We start from the raw sequence: 21749 nt of genomic DNA on the forward strand, positions 1-21749 counted from the left end.
CGCTATAAAGCGGTACCTATTTATCTACTTGCACTTAGGGGTGCTTTCGAACTGCTAGGTGGGCAGGAGCTGGGACCGAACGACGGGAGCTCACCCCGCTGCGGGGATTCGAACCGCCAACCATGCGATCGGCAAGTCCTAAGCATTGAGGTTTTACCCACAGTGCCACCTGCGTCCGTGAATACACTGAATATTGTAGTCCAAATTCAAATATTGCTAGCTTCCCCCACCCCATCACATGCAGTTTATTTTCATGGTGAGACACTGGAGCTTTCAAACCTCAGCTGTGCAGTGTAAACTCTACACTGAAATTTGGATCTAATGGGTTTGAATTTGGGAAACTCATTAGTTCTCTTCAGGCATTTGTTCCTGAATGAATGATAAGGGGCTGTGTGAATGTATGGTACTAGCTCCTCCTTCATGTTGATTCCACAGGTGTGGCCAATTAGGGTTCCTGTTTCCATGCTGGAAAACCTTTGCACTATGAAGGTTCCCCGTTCAATCTCAGCTGATTGTGTGTTGGTTGGAAGAGTCGCTGGCATGTGCACCACCACCAAGTGGTCAGAGTGAGCCCTGTGAGTTCCTGCAGGCCCTTTCATATGTTCAGAAACAAATGCCTAAGGAGGGTTCTTACTGAATCTACGAAAGTGTGCTTTTCTCTCTCTCATGTGAGTATTAAAAGGAACAGTGTTGAGAAGTCAGTTTTCCTTTGTTCATGAAATATGCAGAAGCTTTCGACTGCATTGGTCATAAAGTGATGAGTGTCGGGAACTGCTTCAAAAAGGGATTTTCAGGACACATCACAGAACTGATTTGACATCCGCTGTGATTATTCAGTGGCCGTAAGAACGTTTGGCATCATGCTGCAGCAAAATAGATTCAGAGGATCCAGGCCAAGATATCTGAGCAGGAATTATCTTGCTGTCTAACAACGATGCATAGATGAAAGGGTGGGGGTGGCAGTGCAAATTTGGAAAGACTTCTTGGTTGATACTGCATTTCATACTTCTTACAGTGTGGGGATCCTGCTGTGCTGTTTTGTATGGCCACAGAATATGCTCCTATATAAAGCAGGGATGGGGAATCTCTGGCCCTCCAGAGTGACTGGCTCCAACTCCTATCAGCACTAGCCAACACAGCCGCTGTCTAAGGATGATAGGAGCAGTAGTCCAGCCACTTTTTATGGAGCTTCCTTTCAGATGAGGTCAGACAAGCTCCCTCCTTACAGAATTCCCAGCACCTACTGAATACTTCGTTTTTATTCCAGCATGCATTTTAATTATAGTTTTAGTTGCGGCTTTTTGGCATTATATATTTGTAAGCCACTTAGAGATAATTGTAGACAAGTGCTATATAAATTGTTGACGCAAATAACAAATAAATAAAAGCATCCGATGGGCCACATGGTAGAGAGGTGTGAAAGGCCTCTGCTGTATCAGGAAGAGCTTTTGCAGGCATTAGGCTTTAAAACAATGCATAGCAGGACTGGGGAACCTTCTAATTTATTTATTTATTAAGCTCAAGGGTCACATTCCCTTCTGTGCAACCCTTTGGGGGGGGACATGCAGTGACAAAAATGGCCAGAGCAATAAATGTGAGTTTTACCTTTGTACAATAGTGTCAGGGACTGATTGGAGGAACCAGCTGGAGAAAAGGGAAGAAGTTTCAGAGAATGGGGACTGGTGGTGGGGTGACAATGAGTGGTCAGAGGGAGAAGACTGGGAAGAAATGGTGTTGGAAGTAACAGGGCTTAGTTAGCCGGGATAGTCTTTGGCAGAGAGAAGTCCAGAATTAGAGGCAGAAACTGAAGCAGGAGAGGAGGGGAGCCAAAAGGCAGAGAAGACACAGGCTGGAGTCATGGGTGTCTTTCCCTCCTGCTGTGACAAGCTCCCCTCTCCCCTTGTCTCCCAGAACCAAGAGAGGCATGAAGAGAGTGGAGGAGAAGTTGGCTTCATTCTGGCACAGTCTGAGATTGCTTGGGGAAAGCCCTGGGGAGGAGGGGACTTGGACAGCTGTGGGGACGGGGAACCTTCAGTCTCTGCAACTGCTTCATAAGGGCAAGACCTACTGAATAAGAGTTGTGCTCATTAGGCTTGGCACTCCTGTGCAGATCGTTTCTTCTAATAAAGAGTTAACTCCACTTACTTTGTGTGATTTACTGCTGGCTTGCTCTTGACAAATAGTGCCCCTCTCCATACCAGCAAGTGAGAAGCATTATCAGCCAGGCAAAAATACCCAAGGAGAGTACAAAGTGGGGGCCGTGAGAGGTGTGACCTGGGGAGAGCCATAAGGACCAGACAGAGAAGTCTGGAGAGCTGCATTTCGCCCCTGGGCCTGAGGGTCCTCCACCCCATGCTATAAACACCTATTGAGAGCATTGAACTCAGTGGGACTTACTTCTGTGTAGACATAGATTGAATCAAGTATTTGGATGCCTTTGTTTTTAGTCATTATATTATTTATTTATTGCATTTTATATTTCACATTTCCTCCAAAAGAGCTAATGATGGTTCTCACCATCCCCGTTTATTCCCACAGCAACCCTGTGAGTTAGGTTAGGCTGAGAGGTAGTGACTGACCCAAGGCCCCCCTGTGAGCTTTGTGACTGCGTGGGGATTTGAACCCTGGTTTCCCAGCTCCTAGTCCAACACTCTAACCATCACACCACATGGGCTCTCACATATGTCACACATGTCACCAAGACCATAGGATACTTCCAGACTGAGGCAGCCGTCTTAACTCCGCTTACCTGTGACTAAGCCCTACTGAATTTAACAGGAGTTACTTCTGAGTAGACATGGTTTTAAATTACACTGTAAATTGTTTGCACTTGAAATCAATGCAACTTAAATTAGCCATAGCTAACTATTCACATTGATTGCAATGGGCACATAAATGCCAGCCATGTATCCCTTCAGATGTGCTGGGATTCTCAATCTTAGAATAAATTCTCTGTTGCACTTTCCTTGATTCGTACTGAGCAACATCGTCCTGTTTCGCTCCATTAAAAAAGATGTCAAGAGGTAATTGTGTGGCGTTGGATGTGAGCAAGATCAATATAAGGGAGTTAAAATGAATGGAGAAGTTGGATAACAGGTTAAGGACTAAACCCCAAATAAATTTACTAATGAGCAAATCCTGCTGAACACTGTGGTTCTTACTTCAGAGTAAAATGTATAGTCAGGCTGCAATCCTACCCACAGTTACTTCGTTTAACTCCGCAGGACTTAACTCTGGTGTTAACATGCTTGGGTTTGTGCTGTGTGCTTGAATATTGGGTTCGATGGCTGGTTTTGAAGCAGTGTATATGGCTGGTTTTGAAGCAGTGTATATGCTTTGGGGACGCGGGTGGCGCTATGGGTAATAGCCTCAGCGCCTAGGGCTTGCCGATCGAAAGGTTGGTGGTTCGAATCCCTGCGGCGGGGTGCGCTCCCGTTGCTCGGTCCCAGCGCCTGCCAACCTAGCAGTTCGAAAGCACCCCCGGGTGCAAGTAGATAAATAGGGACCGCTTACTGGCGGGAAGGTAAATGGCATTTCCGTGTGTTGCGCTGGCTCGCCAGATGCAGCTTGTCACGCTGGCCACGTGACCCGGAAGTGTCTCCGGACAGCGCTGGCCCCCGGCCTCTAGAGTGAGATGGGCGCACAACCCTAGAGTCTGTCAAGACTGGCCCGTACGGGCAGGGGTACCTTTACCTTTATATGCTTTGGATGTGCTGATAACATTAAGCTCTGTGGGGAAGGGGTCAGTGGGTGCTAAGGGGGAGGGTGACTGAAGAACATCAGTATGGTTTTCAGTATGGTTTTATTCTCTCTCTCTCTCTCTCTCTCTCTCTCTCTCTCTCTCTCTGTGTGTGTGTGTGTGTTTGCTCTTTAAACTCAGTAAAATTGTCCAGAACTCAACTGGATGACAAGATCTTTGATTTGGAGAGAGTGATATTTCATAGAATCATAGAATTGTAGACTTGGAAATGACCCTGAGGATCATATTGTTCAGTGTTTCCCAAACCTGGGTCTCCAACTGTTTTGGTACTACAATCGCCATCACCCCTGACCACTGGCCCTGCTAGTTAGGAGTGATGGGAGTTGTAGTCAAACAACACTTGGGAGACCCAAGTTTGGGAGAACCCTTATCTATTCCAACCCCCTGCAATGCAGGAATGTGCAACTGCAATGTATGAATAATGGGGGGTGGGGGGTGGGGGGGTTCGAGCCTGCAATCTTGGCATTACCAGCACCATGTTCTAACCAACTGAGATATCCAGGCTTGGGGTCTTATTTTATTTTAATAATCAGCTTTAGGTATTTTTAAAAAAATATAAATTCTCTTTTTTATAGTTTTTTATTCAAAATTATAACAAGACATATTATCCAAAAACATATCATCCTTGTTTCCCCCCCAATTTTCCTCCCTCCCCCCTCCCCCACAAAACCCCCACCCCCACCCCCTGACTTCCCTCAGTTTCAGTCTTTGGTTTCTCTAAGAATGCTGTTTTCTGCATGTTACAAAGTTGTATAGATCCTCAAACTATTTAGCTGATTATTATCAATAAAAAGTTTGTGAATGTTTATTTAAAACCTGCCAAGGAGTCCAGTTCGCTTTGTTGTGTCTTCAAATACTTTGTGAAAGGTTCCCATTCATCCTTAAAGTCACAGTTATCCTTGACCCGTAACTTATATGTCAATTTTGCCAGTTCTGCATAGTCCATCAATTTTTGTTACCATGATTCTTTAGTTGGTGTTTCTTCAGTCTTCCATCCTTGTGCTACCAGAACTCTCGCGGCCGTTGTCGCATGCATGAAGATGTTTTTCAACTTTTTTGGCAGGTCTTTCCTCAGCATAGAAAAGAAACAGTGATGAGTTTTGTTTTGTTTTGAAGTGGGCATATTGTTCAGTGGGAGATGGCATGTTTTGCAGGCAAGATACGGCTGTAGATGGTGGAGCATGTGGTGTGGATCTCCACACCTGCAGTGGTAGAGTGTATATGTTCAATTCTGGGATGCTCAGTGTCCAGCTGCTCCAAGGTATCAGCCAACAGAGCTAAGGATGGCACCCATCCAAGAACCTGAAGAACTGCTACCAATCAGAGTAGACAATTTGGGTTAGATCTATTGCTGTCTAATCAATGGTGGCTGGCTACTAATGGACCTGGTGGGCTGGCAAGGGAAGTAACTGGAAATGGAGTCATTTTGCCCTAGTTTTCTCCCTGTCCTACGCCCTTGCAGAGGTACTGTGGGTACTTAATAAAAGCAGTAATAAAAGTACAGTGGTACCTCGGGTTACATACGCTTCAGGTTACAGACTCCGCAAACCCAGAAATAGTGCTTCAGGTTAAGAACTTTGCTTCAGGATGAGAACAGAAATCGTTCTGCATGGTGGCAGCAGGAGGCCCCATTAGCTAAAGTGGTGCTTCAGGTTAAGAACAGTTTCAGGTTAAGTACTGACCTCTGGAACGAATTAAGTACTTAACCCGAGGTACCACTGTACAAGTAGAGCTCTGCCCCACCTTTCCTCTGTGGATGGGCAAATCTGTCAATTTTGGTTTCTCTCAGTTTCATATTTTCCCAGTCTTTTTTTTTTAAAAAAAAAATCCTTTAGACTTTATTATGAAGTTAAAAATAACTCCCAATAAGAAATACGAAATAATATATATGAAAAAGAAGAGGAAAACCCCCAGTACACACACAAAACCAGCCATTACCTCATAAAATAAAGTACGTTCTTAAGAGACTACACAGTGAATTGGATGTTACAGCAAAAACTGACCTGGTACAGAAAGAATACAAAGCAAATGTTATAAATACCAGAAAAAGGGGCATAATTCATTGGTATTTCCCACCCCTGTGTTTGGCTTGTCATACTAGTAACAAATAGCTGCCAAATGGAGACAAAATCCAAAGGTTGAGCTACACTCTGAAATATGTACCCTTAATTTATAATTCAATTTCTTAGTAATGAGAATAAACATTCCTTTATTGAATCAAATATTTAAAGAAATATTTAAATCAAATATTTAAAGAAAAACCCGAGGACTCCTTCCAGCTCTTTGATATGGTCTAATGAGCAGCTATAATAGAATTTTTAGAAGTGGTTTACACATTAAGTCTGTATTGGACTCATTAGAATTGATAAAAGATACAGTTTGGGGTTTAAAGGCAGCAACACATTTATTATTTCAGAAATCTTAAGCCTAACCTACCTTACAGTGTTGTTGTGAAGATAAAACAGGGAGCGGGAAAACCATGTATGCTACCTTGAACTCTCTGGAGGAAAAGTAGGATTTTAAAAAACCCAAGTAACTAAGTTATGGATGTGTGCAATTTACCAGAATTAGATGACAATGCAATGGAGCCCAGGCTCAAATAAGCTTGAAGGAAATTTGTCACTTTATTTATTTATTTTTGTACAAAATCTGAATTCTTCTCTCTGCCAAATAACAAAGTTGACATTGAAGCAGATTTGGCAAAGGCACAATTCTTTAAGCACAAACAAAATGAAACAAGACACTGGGGCACATCTGATGTGTACTATCTTTGCAATATCTCTTTGTTATCTTTTGGTGTTAGTGTAAGGGGAGGAAAAATGATTGTAGATTTAACTTTGCCTTTTAATATAGCTATTTCCAACACTGATTAAATCTTCTCCCATGCTTGACATCATCTTTTGGGATTTCACCCATGCATAACATTTAGTCTGTAATCCTACAGCATTGTGTCATACTTGACAGCTCAAAAAGCCTGTGAGAATTGGATAGTATAAGTGTTTAATGTGACAAAATAATGGAAGATCCAAATGATATATGGCAATATAAAAGCAATTTAACTACCAAAGGAAAATAGATATGGCTTTTCTTTCGTGGTTTCATTTTTAATACAATGTGGGCTACACTCTGAGTTCAGTTACTCTGATGTAAATCCCTCCCATTAGAAATCCTGCATATTTTAATATGAAGCAGAACTCCCCTAAGACCAATGGACAGAGAAATGTTTGCACTGCTTTGAGGCGGCCCACTATCAAGATCCTTATGTCTTGTCTTTGTAGGATCTGCCTCTCATAAGACCTAACTAAAACATGATTATGGGATGCGGGTGGCGCTGTGGGTTAAACCACAGAGCCTAGGGCTTGCTGATCAGAAGGTCGGTGGTTTGAATCCCCGCGACGGGGTGAGCTCCTGTTGCTCGGTCCCTGCTCCTGCCAACCTAGCAGTTCAAAAGCACCCCAAAAAGTGCAAGTAGATAAATAGGTACCCCTCTGGCGGGAAGGTAAACGGCGTTTCCGTGCGCTGCTCTGGTTTTGCCAGAAGCGGCTTAGTCATGCTGGCCACACAACCCGGAAGCTGTACGCCGGCTCCCTTGTTCAGTAAAGTGAGATGAGCACCACAACCCCAGAGTCGGCCACGACTGGACCTAATGGTCAGGGGTCGCTTTACATTTTTATGAAACAGGGTCTATAATCCAGGGCTTTGAGATCTGTTTAAGTTTAGCTTTGCACTGCTTATCTTTGTGGCTGCTTTCTTCCCACCTACTCAACCTATATGTTTGTCAAGAAACAAATATTGCAATAAACACTCCACACCACACAAACCTCCAGTACTGCATCCTGAACAGGAAGTGACCCTGTAAGATGTTCCTGAAACTTTGGATCAACTGGTGAAGTGGAAAGTACAAAAGCATATTAATCTTTGCTTACTGTTCCTCATCTTGATTTCAGAGTGAAACCCACTATCATTAAGATCATAAACAGAATAGTTAGCTGTACTCTAGACAGATGGGTACTTGCAATATAGGCAGAAGGAAGTGATATAATTATGTGGAGGTGCTTCAGGTAAACATTACTTGCAGATGGCTGAAAAATACCAAGTGGTTCTCATCTGCTGAAAATAGTGCTAGTCTTTTTGGCTCTGGGCAACTCATTTTATATTTAAACTTATAACTTTACTTTCATGGTGGTGTTTTTGAATATATATATATATTTGAAAATAGGGCTTACGATGAGGTAAAATTGAGGGAGGGAACCTCAGGCCCAGGAGCCAAATGTGGCCCTCTAGACTGTTCTGTATGGCCCTCAAAACTGTCCCCAGGCCATGTTCCTCCCTGACCAATATTTGCACTCCAAGAGTTTTTACCTGGCCGGAATGAGTCATTGAAGTCAGACATTGTCTCTCATTTGTCTGGATGGACGATAGGGAAGGCTCTGTGTGGGTGTGTATAAATTTTGCAAAAAAGGGAAAATTTTCATTTTCTGCCTTGCGTACCCTTTTGCCTCTGCTTTCATCCACCATTGGCATGTGGCTCTCAGAAGATTACCCAGAAGGGAATATGGCCCTTGGGCTGGGAAAGGTTCTTCATCCTTGCTCAAAAAGAACACCGTTCTCTCTTTATGTCCCCACCCCTCCTTCCTCATATGACATCCTTAGAAGAATGAGAGCATCTGTGACTGGTAGGGTGGAAGGCAAGGAGGCCAACGGTAGGTGGAACCAGAGTTAATGTCAGGTGGAGCTAGAGGCAATGATAGTTCTCAGTTTGCCCCTATGCTCCTCCCTGCTGAGTTCTACAAGGTAAGTGCTGAGACTAAGGAAGAGGAAGCTGATAGGCAGTACGATGTGAATTGTAGACTGGCTGTAAGCGGAAAGTCAGGCAGGTGTGGGCTGCCTGAGGGGAGACTGGGGTTGGTGGGGCAGTGCCCCATTATATGTACAGCAGCCTCTGAAGGCAGTTCAGAAAATTCAGCTGGTGCAGAATTCAGTGGACAGGTTGATTATTGCGGCAAGACGGGTTGAGCATACTGGCTGCCGATTAGTTTCTGGGCCCAGTTCAATAGGTTATGACGAAGGGTAGGCAACCTAAGGCCCATGGGCTGGATGTGGCCCAATTGCCTTCTCAATCCAGCCCGCAGACAGTCCGGGAATCAGTGTGTTTTTACATGAGTAGAATGTGTGCTTTTATTTAAAACGCATCTCTGGGTTACTTGTGGGGCATAAGAATTCGTTCATATTTTTTCCCAAAATATAGTCCGGCCCACCACATGGTCTGAGGGACGGTGGACCGGCTCATGGCTGAAAAAGGTTGTTGACCCCTGGTTATGACCTACAAAGCCTTAAATGGCTCAGGTCTGCAATACCTCAAGGACTGCCTCTTTCCATATGAACCTACTCCGATCCTGACATCATCCTCTGGCATCCTTCTTCATGTGTCTCCTCCATGAGAGGTCTGGAGGGTGGCAACATGAGAACTGGCCTTTTCTGCAGTGGCTTGCTGTCTATGGAATGTTCTCCCTAGGGAAGTTTGCCTGGCACCTTCCTTATACACCTTTAGGCGCCAGGTGAAAACATTTCTCTTCAACCAGACTTTTGGCTGATTGACACTCAATGCCCTTTTAAATGTGTGTGGGAGTAGGGATTTTTGTTTTGTGTTTTCTTATTTGATTATGCATTTTGTGATTTTTATATTGTAATTTTATGTTGCGAACCGTCCTGACATCTATGGATAAAGGGTGGTACAAATATTTAATTAATAATAAATAATAATAATTCGCCTTAATGGCTTAGCCTCCATTGGCTGCTGGTCTTACAGCAATGGGAGTTTACCCTATCCACCCTTTAAATAGCACTGCTGAGGATGAACCTGGGAACTGCTCAACCTGCAAAACATTTACCGCTCAGCTACAGCCTCCTACCCATAGCGTGATCACTTTAAGAAGCAATCAAGAACCCACTTATCAGCTGTTCATTCATTTTAATAGGACTACTCAGAAGTAAATGGATTCTTAATTGCAGGCTCTTAGTCGCAAGCAATTTTGTCAATAATGAAGCCATCAGTCCATAGAGCCAAAACACTCCACATATTGTGCGTTAATCACTTTTATAGTACACTGAGGGATTGGATAACATTGCAGAATTTGAAAAAGGTGGACACAGTCAATAGTCATAAGCCTTTGAGAAATCAATAAGGAGGAAAAAAAATACAACCAAAGGCTATCCCTGCTCACCCCTGCATTTTGGCAAAACAAGATGCTTATGCAGTGAATGGGCTCCTGTTTTTTGTTTGACACCCCCGCCCCCACTCTCGAATTGTTCCTCAGATTTTAGTAAGTATGAGTTGGGAATGATGGCAATCTTCAAGAGGGGGAGGGGTGTAGTTACAAGATCAAGACCAGGCTTCCTCAACCTTGGCTCTCCAGATGTTTTTGGCCTACAACTCCATGATGCCTAGTTAGCAGGACCAGTGGCCAGGGATAATGGGAACTGTAGTCTCAAAACATCTGGAGGGCCAAGGTTTAGGAAGCCTGATCAAGACCAACAGTGTCTGGTTTTTAAAAAAAGTAAAATAAAGAACTTATTCCAGTAGGTAAACTCAGAGCTGTGCTTGCTGCAGTGAGCCTGGAATACAGCATGGGTAAAAGACAGGAAAAGCAATAGCTGCATACACTTCCACAGCTTCAGAACTTTTAAGTGGGCAGGGCAGGATTTCTGGGTAGTGACCTGGCAGCCACATGGGCTATTTGCATACAGAGTCAAGCCTTTCCCCATGCTAGCCTAGCTAGGTCTTGGCAGGGAACACCACTGCGAATAACATCCCTGTGACTGTTTCTGCACTGTTTCTGTTAACATCCAAGTCCTCCAGATGTTGTTAGATCTCAACTACCACCATCCCTGATCATTGACCATGCTGCCTATATGGCATAACCAGCTTCATATAACCAACATGCTTAATTAGTGCACGAAGGGGTTAAGACCATAGAGTAAGCTGTCCTGCTAGGCTTAGCTCACTCTGGGATGGATTAGGCAATCAAACCTTTGTCTCCCTGCTCCAGTCTACCTGACAAACTCAGCATGTTAGGAAGTCTCAGCTGGTTGCTCCAAGCTCAAACTACATGGCTTTCAGAAGCTGCTCTTGAGTTCCTATGCCAATAAGTAAGGCACTTCAGAACAAAATTAAGTTTTACTGCCTGTGCTGCCTTTCTGATTGATGTATGGAAAAACACAGGAACCTGACTTTTGGAGAGTTTGTTAAGTAAACCATTTTTAACTTACTAAATGTCTGATCTTTTGCTATGTTGGGGGAAGAGGGGACTATTTTGGAACTCACTTGGAAATACATTTTTCAAAGGTCTAACAGCCTATATTTCCAAGCTTCACTTTGCCGCATATTATGGTGAGTTTAAATATCTGCTGGGGTTCTGTCATCAATGTATACTTGATCCAAGCTTGGATCTGGTCATCCAGTGAATTCTCCTTTCTATACCTACTTTTAACTTGCCACCAGCAGGCTAGTGAGGGTTTGAGTCCAGATTCCCCATCCCTGGTCTTGGAGAATTACTAATCATGCAACATCATCATGTGTTTCTTAGCAAAATCTCTTAAATAGGACAGATGGAGTTCAGACAGAAAATGGATCCTGGTAACTTTTCACTTAGGAAACTGAATAAAAACAGTGCATAATTAGAGGAGAAAGAAATGGAGAGGCTTTGTGTTTCTTACTTTATTTATAAGCAGAGAGACATTCAACAGAAACATACTGAGGAAAAACTTCACCCAAACTGCACGACACATGCTACTTCACTTAACTAACTTCACTGTCTGGTTCCTAAGCAATAACTCCACCCCTCTGATCCTTTGGTTAGTTGACTTTACCACTAACAAAACTAACCTGTAAGTGGTGCATTGAATTATCTCTGCACTGTACTTCCAACAGTTTTTCCCAGTCTCTGCCACTCCACATTGGCTGTTATTACTGGGGAGACAAACTCACAGTAAGACAATGTTATGTGCCGAGTTTAAAAACAGCCATGGCATCTGGGAACTGTAGTTAGCTAAGAATGCTGAATGTTTTTAGGTGGCCTCTTTCCTTCGACAACTCCAGTTCTCAGAGTGGCTTAATAATCACTTCGTCTTCCCAGTGAATTTTGGAAATTGTAGTTTTCTGCGAGGGGAATAAGGGTCTCCTAACAACTCTCAGCACCCTTAACAAACTACATTTCCCAGGCTTCTTTGGGGGGAAGCCATGCCTGTTTAAAGTGGTATAAGACTGCTTGAAATCTATGCAGATGGGGGCCTAGGTTTTGCTTCTTTTCATTGGCTGGGTAAAAGGTATTTATATAACACAGTGTATGGGCTTTAACCCATAATGAATATTTTGTCAATATAGCTGTTTATTGAAAAAAGAAAAGAAAAGCAGACTAGAGCTTATTTACAGGAGAGTATTAAAGATGTCCATGTCAGCAACTCTCAATGTTTTGCATGCCACAATACCCATGAGATTTAACTAATGAACTTCCTATGAACTACTGGCAATTATTATACCTGACAACTACCACCTTGGTATGCACCAAATTCCTCCTAGTCAGCATTCAGTTTCAAGGTTCCTAACATGACAGTAGGAAAAGAAAATGTACAGAAATCTATGGTTGGGGTCTGGGGGTGGAATTTCTGTTATAAAAATCTGCTCTGAATTATCCAGGTCATTGGTTCTTCTCAAAGGGTTTTAATCTTACCAGACTCAAAAGTTGTTACATATAAAGGACGATCTGTGCCACAGATCTGAACTGGTTTAACAGCCACTGTTTTCTCAGCTTCAGCTCCCCAACTGCAATGTGAATGATACTGACCTTCCATTCAGGCATGCTGCAATAATTTCTGTGATACTGTGCATCACGAAGCATGGCGAACAATGCATATGCCTCACACCATTCTCTATGTTACTTAAGTTGGGTGTCCTGAGCATCGATAGCTTGGTGTTCCCTTTTTGCCATTCTGCTAAGTGGCTCAAATTCTTCCTTACTGGGAGCTGTCCAGCAAGTCTAAGATCTCACAGTTGATGATACTAGGGGAGCTGTCCAACAGGAAGCACAAGAAGATCAAATGTTGCTTCAACAATGGTTAGGTTTCACCTGAGCAGCATTATAATGAATACTGCTGCCCCACAAACTTCTGTCCTGTCATTCAGGTCCTGATTCAAAGCACATGAGGAGAGGAATCAACAATCCTCCTCATGACCACGACTCAGGGAAAGTTGACCTTATTCTTCCAGCACTGATGGATTTATGCAGAACCCAAGTAAGCTGCATTTAGGGCCCCAGCTTAGGAGGGCCCTCTAAATTTCTAATTTTCAAGGTGATGAGTGACTCTTGAGAGTTTGCTGTAGGAATGAAAGATCACAGGAGACGAGAGAGGCAGGTGCAACATGAGGCGTCTGGCCAGGGCGGACCCTGGGAGCCTGTTTTATTGAATATTACAAGCATTGCCACAGGTGTGCTTGTCGCTGATTGGTTGATACATACATACACAAAGAAACTTGTTGCTGATTGGTTAACATAAGCATAAGGCGGGAATTACATGTGAGAAATGGGGGTTACGTATGATCATTTATTATCGGTGGATTAAAGGCTGGGAATCGGCTGGGAATCGAAGGTAGAACTAGACAGGCATGAAACCTCCTAATTAAATTGTAATGATGGATCATGGCATGAAACAATATAACAATCAAGTTCTGTAGATGTGGTCAGCTAGGCATGAAGAGCGGGTCATGTTGTTTTCCATGAGCTTAGGATGACTGAACAAGGAAAAGAATGTCCTGGTGTTTAGAACAGATCTGTACAGTGTGTGCAAAAGCAGGGAAAAGATTATAAGCAAGACTTCCCAGAATGCAAGAGAAAAGGTGCAAGGCTTCCCCAAAATGCAGCAGTTTTGTGCAGTTTTGTGCAGAAGGAGAACTAGCAGTTATATGCAGAAAGAGGACTTCCCTTTATCTCCCCCTTTCTTTTCTTGTTTGCGAGGCATTCTGGGTAAATAAGGCAAAAATATTTCAGGATTAGTGGTGTGCCAGCAAATGCCCAAAATAAGTTCGCCAGGGTCGATGGGACAGAAATATTTCAGGATACGTGGTTTGCCAGCGCATGCCCAAAATAAGTCCATCCACATCTCACCTTAGGTTTACTGTTGGTGTTGCCATTTCGCAAAGTAGGCAGCAAGGAGTTTATTAGGTGGTTGAGGGGGAGAGAGAAGCCGAGAGAAAAGACTTATGAGGCCAGGAACGCATTGGAGGAAGCAACATAACAAAATTAAGATGCATATAATGACAAGGGCATATTGAAAGAGATTACGAAGCCAAGTAAGATTAGGTAGCCAAGCAGTAAGCCACTGGGTGAAAGAACCCCAGAGGCCAGGAAAACCAACGTCCTGTTTAATGTGATGTGTAAGATTTTGCAAATGAGAGATCTGCTTTGAATGGCTTTAGAATTATCTGTGATGTTAAAACAACACGTCGGCCACTTGTTCACAGCCATAATGATGAAACATGAACAAATAATTGATAGCACGATTTTTGTAAAAGTCCATTATATAGTCCACTCTGTTCTTTATTCAGAAGATGAAGAACTTGAGAAGTAAAATTCAGGGCTTTTGCTGCAGAACAAGCTGAAGAATTAATGTTTCTACTGTTGCGTACAGCCAATCCAGGAACTCCTAGGAGAAAAACAGCTGAAGAGATATATTCAGACCTACTGAGAAGAGAAACAAAAGCATCACAATCGTTAGTCAATTTTTCAGAGCGGCGATTTTGAGAGCGGGATAAATGATGCTTCTTGGGTAAAATGATGGACAAACGGCTTAAACAGCAAGGTGTGCCATGGCTGATGTTTGCTGGAATGTAATTAAACGTATAGCCAGGACACGACCAGAACCAGCCTTCAGGCAGCTCTGTCTATTTATATACATATGAAATATTTACATAATCAGAGCAATTAAAATTATCCTTGCCCATTTGCACACAGTTGGATGTGCAAGAAACATTGAGGGTTTTTGCAAATGATTCCCACACATTCGTTGGTGTGTGGGTATTGCTAGTAGGAGTGGAGGCAGAAAGAGGCAAAAACAAAACGCTGAGAATGATTACTACCATTGGATTAGTGTTAAGGCAGGAAATAATGCACAGAAACAAATTATCATTTCCTACTTTTTTTCTTTTTTCTTTCTTTCTTCTTTTTGACGAAGATGGGGGTATTATCCGTCAGGGGGTCTGCATTGTTTAGCAAAATGACCTGGGCTGCAGTTGAAGCAATTTCCTGTTTGCTTATTGCCAGCTTGGATGGCACTGGCAAGCAAGGAAGGGTCTCATACAGCACCTGTTGTTGCACAGTGCCTGGGTTTGCATAAGAAATAGGGAAAGCTGATGGGGTTGAGCTGGAGACAGGGAAAGCTGATGGCATTTCACCAGCCCGCGCAGATTCTTCCTCTAAGGAAAGGAGACCTTTCTGCCTTGCCTGAAAAAGTGCAACACAGACAGCTCCCGTGAAGCAGGCAGGAGCTGAGGCAGGCAAGGGAGGGGTGGAAGGAGGGAGGGAAGAAGGAGGGGGGGAAGTGGATGTGGGCTGAGACACAGCTTCTGAAGAAGCAGGTGCAGGCAATGGAGACACAGGAGGGAGGGAAGGGGGGATGGGGGGTGGTGGAAGCAGGCTGAAGCACAGGTTGTGAAGGCAGCAGTTTGGGATAAGGAGGAGGGGGATTGTCAGCAATAGTTAGAAGTGCAGGGGCCGTGGGAGACGCCTGGGACGCCTGAGGTCCTAATTTTGCCACGGCATCTGCACAAGTCTGCCAAGTTAGCAGACAATGAATAGGAGCCCTGGGTTCTGCAAAAAGAGTTTTTCCAATCTTTTGCCAAGCCTCTACCCCCAAGGAGCCTGCCTCAGGGTACCAGGGACATTGGAATGCGATCTCACCTAGCAATTGTTCAATCTCTTTTAAAGAAATATGTACACCCACCCCTCTTTGCCTAACCAGCTGCAGTAATTCTGTAGCATGCAATTTTTGAAGCTTACTCAATTCCCCCCCCCCCCATACTCACGAAACAGCGCGCTTGAGACTTCTCCAGTCGGGTGAAGTATGAGGGCTGGCAGGCTGCTCGGCTGCGCAAGGGATCTGGCACGTCGTGGGTCACCAGATGTAAGAATGAAAGATCACAGGAGACGAGAGAGGCAGGTGCAACATGAGGCGTCTGGCCAGGGCGGACCCTGGGAGCCTGTTTTATTGAATATTACAAGCATTGCCACAGGTGTGCTTGTCGCTGATTGGTTGATACATACATACACAAAGAAACTTGTTGCTGATTGGTTAACATAAGCATAAGGCGGGAATTACATGTGAGAAATGGGGGTTACGTATGATCATTTATTATCGGTGGATTAAAGGCTGGGAATCGGCTGGGAATCGAAGGTAGAACTAGACAGGCATGAAACCTCCTAATTAAATTGTAATGATGGATCATGGCATGAAACAATATAACAATCAAGTTCTGTAGATGTGGTCAGCTAGGCATGAAGAGCGGGTCATGTTGTTTTCCATGAGCTTAGGGTGACTGAACAAGGAAAAGAATGTCCTGGTGTTTAGAACAGATCTGTACAGTGTGTGCAAAAGCAGGGAAAAGATTATAAGCAAGACTTCCCAGAATGCAAGAGAAAAGGTGCAAGGCTTCCCCAAAATGCAGCAGTTTTGTGCAGTTTTGTGCAGAAGGAGAACTAGCAGTTATATGCAGAAAGAGGACTTCCCTTTATCTCCCCCTTTCTTTTCTTGTTTGCGAGGCATTCTGGGTAAATAAGGCAAAAATATTTCAGGATTAGTGGTGTGCCAACAAATGCCCAAAATAAGTTCGCCAGGGTCGATGGGACAGAAATATTTCAGGATACGTGGTTTGCCAGTGCATGCCCAAAATAAGTCCATCCACATCTCACCTTAGGTTTACTGTTGGTGTTTCCATTTTGCAAAGTAGGCAGCAAGGAGTTTATTAGGTGGTTGAGGGGGAGAGAGAAGCCGGGAGAAAAGACTTATGAGGCCAGGAACGCATTGGAGGAAGCAACATAACAAAATTAAGATGCATATAATGACAAGGGCATATTGAAAGAGATTACGAAGCCAAGTAAGATTAGGTAGCCAAGCAGTAAGCCACTGGGTGAAAGAACCCCAGAGGCCAGGAAAACCAACGTCCTGTTTAATGTGATGTGTAAGATTTTGCAAATGAGAGATCTGCTTTGAATGGCTTTAGAATTATCTGTGATATTAAAACAACACACGTTGTCCACTTGTTCACAGCCGTAGTGATGAAACATGAACAAATAATTGATAGCACGATTTTTTAAAAGTCCATTATATAGTCCACTCTGTTCTTTATTCAAAAGGTGAAGAACTTGTGAAGTAAAATTCAGGGCTTTTTCTGCAGAATGAGCTAAAGAATTAATGTTCATACGATTCCGTACAGCCAATCCAGGGACTTCTAAGAGACTCCTAAGAGAGAAACAGCTAAAAAGATATATTCAGACCTACTGAGAAAAGAAACAAAAGCATCACAATCGCTAGTCAATTTTTCAGAGCGGCGATATCAAGGGCGGGATAAATGATGCTTCTTGGGTAAAATGATGGACAAACGGCTTAAACAGCAAGGTGTGCCATGGCTGATGTATGCTGGAATGTAATTAAACGTATAGCCAGGACACGACCAGAAGATTTCCAGTTGAGGGGAAGTGCAAGCTTACTCATTAAATTGAATGGTAGCTTGTAATTGTTGCAATAAATCTCGTCCCCACAGATTGAGGTGGATTTTCAGCACACAGGGTTAGATGTATGCAATGGTTTCAGAGCTTTCAATTGGGAAGGCATGAGCACGATTTCACCAGGTAAAACAGTGTCTTTGGTTTCCTGATTAATTAAGTCGATGGTAAAATCAGAGCGTGTATCCTTTGAGATGGTTTTAATAGTGGAGACTAACGGCGGGGGGGGGGGGCTCCCTATTTGTCCTGGCCCGGGAGTGGGGCCCCTAAGGAGTTTCATTCTCCCCCATGCTGCAGAGTGTGTGTGACTACTGGACCACATGCTCTGTGTGTTGACATTCCATTCTTTGGAAGCGAGGGAACAGAAGGAACTGTGCGCCACTTCCGTCTTCTTTCTTCTATGTTCTGTTCTGTTGTTCTCTCTCAGACGGCCCACCCCCCATGGTGCTTCCGTTGGAAAAGGGGTGTGGTTTAAGCAGCCCGGTTGCCCCACCCTTTCCCATTGTGCCTTGCCCCTTTCCCTGCAAGGGTTCAGGTGAGTGCAAAATGCCTACTATACCACCCTACTTCCCATGTTAATCACAACACTATACAACACAATACAATAAAAATACCTTTATTGGCATTTCAAGTTAAGACCTTCCAAAATGGCTTGAGATACAAAGTCTTTCTTCTTTCTCTTTCCTGTTTCCGAGAGATTTGAATTGGGAAATCCTTTTGATTCTTCATTAATAAGAGGCAGTGGGGTCAGGGAGGCCAGGGCCACATCCACACCATTTAACGGGCTATGAAGCCGCTTTAAACACTCATGGCTTAAACACCCCCAAAGACTCTGGGAGCTATAGTTGGAAAAGGGTGCCAAGAGTTGTTAGGGGACCCCGTTCCCTGCCAAGAAGGGAACCCTACCTCTACCCCTACCCCTACCCCCACCCCTGACGCTAACCCTAACTCTAACCCTAACGCTAACCCTTGAGCCTTAACTAGAGCTACAATTCCCAGAGTTCCCTGGCAAGAAGGGAACCCTAACCCTGCCCCCTAACTAGAGCTACAATTCCCAGAGTTCCCTGGCAAAAAGGGGACCCTAACCCTAACCCTGCTCCCTAACTAGAGCTACAATTCCCAGAGTTCCCTGTCAAAAAGGGGACCCTAACCCTAACCCTGCCCCCTAACTAGAGCTACAATTCCCAGAGTTCCCTAACAAGGGAACCCTAACCCTGCTCCCTAACTAGAGCTACAATTCCCAGAGTTCCCTGGCAAAAAGGGAACCCTAACCCTAACCCTGCCCCCTAACTACAGCTACAATTCCCAGAGTTCCCTGGCAAAAAGGGAACCCTAACCCTAACCCTGCCCCCTAACTAGAGCTACAATTCCCAGAGTTCCCTGGCAAAAAGGGAACCCTAACCCTAACCCTGTCCCCTAACTAGAGCTACAATTCCCAGAGTTCCCTAACAAGGGAACCCCAACCCTACCCCTGCCCCTGACGCTAACCCTAACCCTAACTCTAACCCTTAACCCTTAACTAGAGCTACAAGAAGGGAACCCTACCCCTACCCCTAATCCTACCCCTAATCCTAATCCTAATACTTAACACCGTAACAAGTCTCCGTCCCCTTAACCACCTACAGTTCCCAGAATCCCTGAGGGGAAGCCATGCCTGTTTAAAGTGACTTCATAGCAGTTCAGTGGTGCACCTAATGTGGCCTAATGTTGCCTCCCTCATTTTCTTCTCTCTCCCCACTGCCCCATCACTTGCAATGCAGCAGATGTCCGCCTGCAGTCTCCCTTCAAAGCTCCTTCTCTCAAGTATGGCCACAGCCTTGTCCATTCCTCGCTGCCAGTATTTCACGTTAACTTCTCCGATGTAAATAAGGATGCCCTGCGGTTCTCTTGATGACTTTTAAGACTGGATTTGTGGAAAACCTCACCGGCTCCAGACATCCCTATAAGGAAAAGTGGCTTGAGATACAAAGTCTTTCTTCTTTCTGTTTCCTGTTTCTGAGAGATTTGAATTGGGAAATCCTTTTGATTCTTCATTAATAAGAGGCAGTGGGGTGAGGGAGGCCACGGCCACATCCACACCATTTAACGCGCTATGAAGCCGCTTTAAACACTCATGGCTTAAACACCCCCAAAGACTCTGGGAGCTATAGTTGGAAAAGGGTGCCAAGAGTTGTTAGGGGACCCCGTTCCCTGCCAAGAAGGGAACCCTACCTCTACCCCTACCTCTACCCCTACCCCCACCCCTGACGCTAACCCTAGCGATAACCCTTAAGCCTTAACTAGAGCTACAATTCCCAGAGTTCCCTGGCAAAAAGGGAACCCTAACCCTAACCCTGCCCCCTAACTAGAGCTACAATTCCCAGAGTTCCCTAACAAGGGAACCCCAACCCTACCCCTGCCCCTGACGCTAACCCTAACCCTAACTCTAACCCTTAACCCTTAACTAGAGCTACTAGAAGGGAACCCTACCCCCACCCCTACCCCTAATCCTAATCCTAATGCTTAACACCGTAACAAGTCTCTGTCCCCTTAACCACCTACAGTTCCCAGAATCCCTGAGGGGAAGCCATGCCTGTTTAAAGCGTATTCATAGCACTTCTAATGGTGCACCTAATGTGGCCTAATGTTGCCTCCCTCATTTTCTTCTCTCTCCCCACTGCCCCATCACTTGCAGTGCAGCAGATGTCCGCCTGCAGTCTCCCTTCAAAGCTCCTTCTCTCAAGTATGGCCACGGCCTTGTCCATTCCTCACTGCCAGTATTTCACGTTTACTTCTCCGATGTAAATAGGGATGTCCTGCGGTTCTCTTGATGACTTCTAAGACTGGACTTGGGGGAAACCTCACCGGCTCCAGACATCCCTGTAAGGCAAAGGCAAACAGGTGAGTGGGATGGCCCACACCCGACAGCGTCCCCCCAGATTCCTCCTCTGTTTGTCTGCCTGTTCACAAACAAGGCTTCCACACCAGTTTGCACCCATCTCAGCCAGCGTAGCCTCGCGGCATCCACGAGCCTGAATGCAAATTCTTCGGACAACCATCCACCAGCTGCAGCCTCATCAGGTCCATTGCCAGACATCAACCAGCTTCAGAGCTGAGTGTCAGTCACCTTCAAGTAGCGATCCCACCAGCAAGTAATCTTTGTACTTGCCTTCTCCTTGCTCCACATCATCCCAGAGCCAGGACACTGCCTCCTTCCGCTTGCCAGCTTGCCACCACAGGGCAGGAGACCACCAGGGCCACAGCATCCCAGCACCGGGCAATTGCCTCCTTCCGCTTGCCAGCTTGCCGCCATGGGACAGGAGACCACCTGGGCTGAGTGCCACCGAGCTGCCCATTTCTCTCTGCGGAGGGCAACTGCTAAGGCTTGCGCCTTGGCCCACATTTATATCCGCTCAGCAGCCAAATGTTTTTGTCACATCACAGTCAACCCACGGACAATGGCAGCAGCTGGGGAGGCATCACCATCACTCCCTCAGCCCTCACAATGGTGAGCACAGCTCAGCAGCTAAAACACACACACACACACACACACACACACACAAAAGTTGTGCCAATAACTGTGAAGGCCACACCGGAAACCCAAAGGGGCAGGAGGGGGACATTTTTCAGCCCAGTGGTTACATTTCCCTCCACACAACACTAGTCCAATAGACAAATGAACAGAGCAATGAAAGCAAGCCTTTGCACAGGAAGCTGTTGAAGGAATGACATGCAGAGAGAAAGTTAGCATCTCAGGAAAAAAACACTTTTTCATCAGTCAACCAATCAATCAATCATTTACTGTATTTGACTAAAACACATTCTAAATCCAGTTACAAAAGCACCAAACCCAATGTCCCAAACTATGGCTCCCAGATTCTCGGGGGGAGGGGGAGCCAGGTGGATGCCATGTGAACTCAGTGATGTGTCAAGTGATGGATACATACTACCTCCAGGTTCAGAGGCGGCATATTTCTGCATATCCGTTCCTGAGAATCACGAGGGCTGTTGTGGTCACCTCCACAAATTTGCTTTAGGTACAGTAAGGGGGGTGATTTTAGTAACAATTTTAACATACTGTGGAGGAGTCATATGTAGTGGCTGCATTGAAATGAGCACTATTGTGCTCATGCCCAACTTGTGGGCTTCCCATAGGCATCTAGGTGGCCGTTGTTGAAACAGAATGCTGAACCAGATCGGTCTCTAGTCTGATCAGGCAGGGATCTTTTCTTATGTTT

The sequence above is a fragment of the Podarcis muralis genome, chromosome Z (genome assembly GCF_964188315.1).
Source record: "Podarcis muralis chromosome Z, rPodMur119.hap1.1, whole genome shotgun sequence".
NCBI classification, from domain to species: Eukaryota; Metazoa; Chordata; class Lepidosauria; order Squamata; family Lacertidae; genus Podarcis; species Podarcis muralis.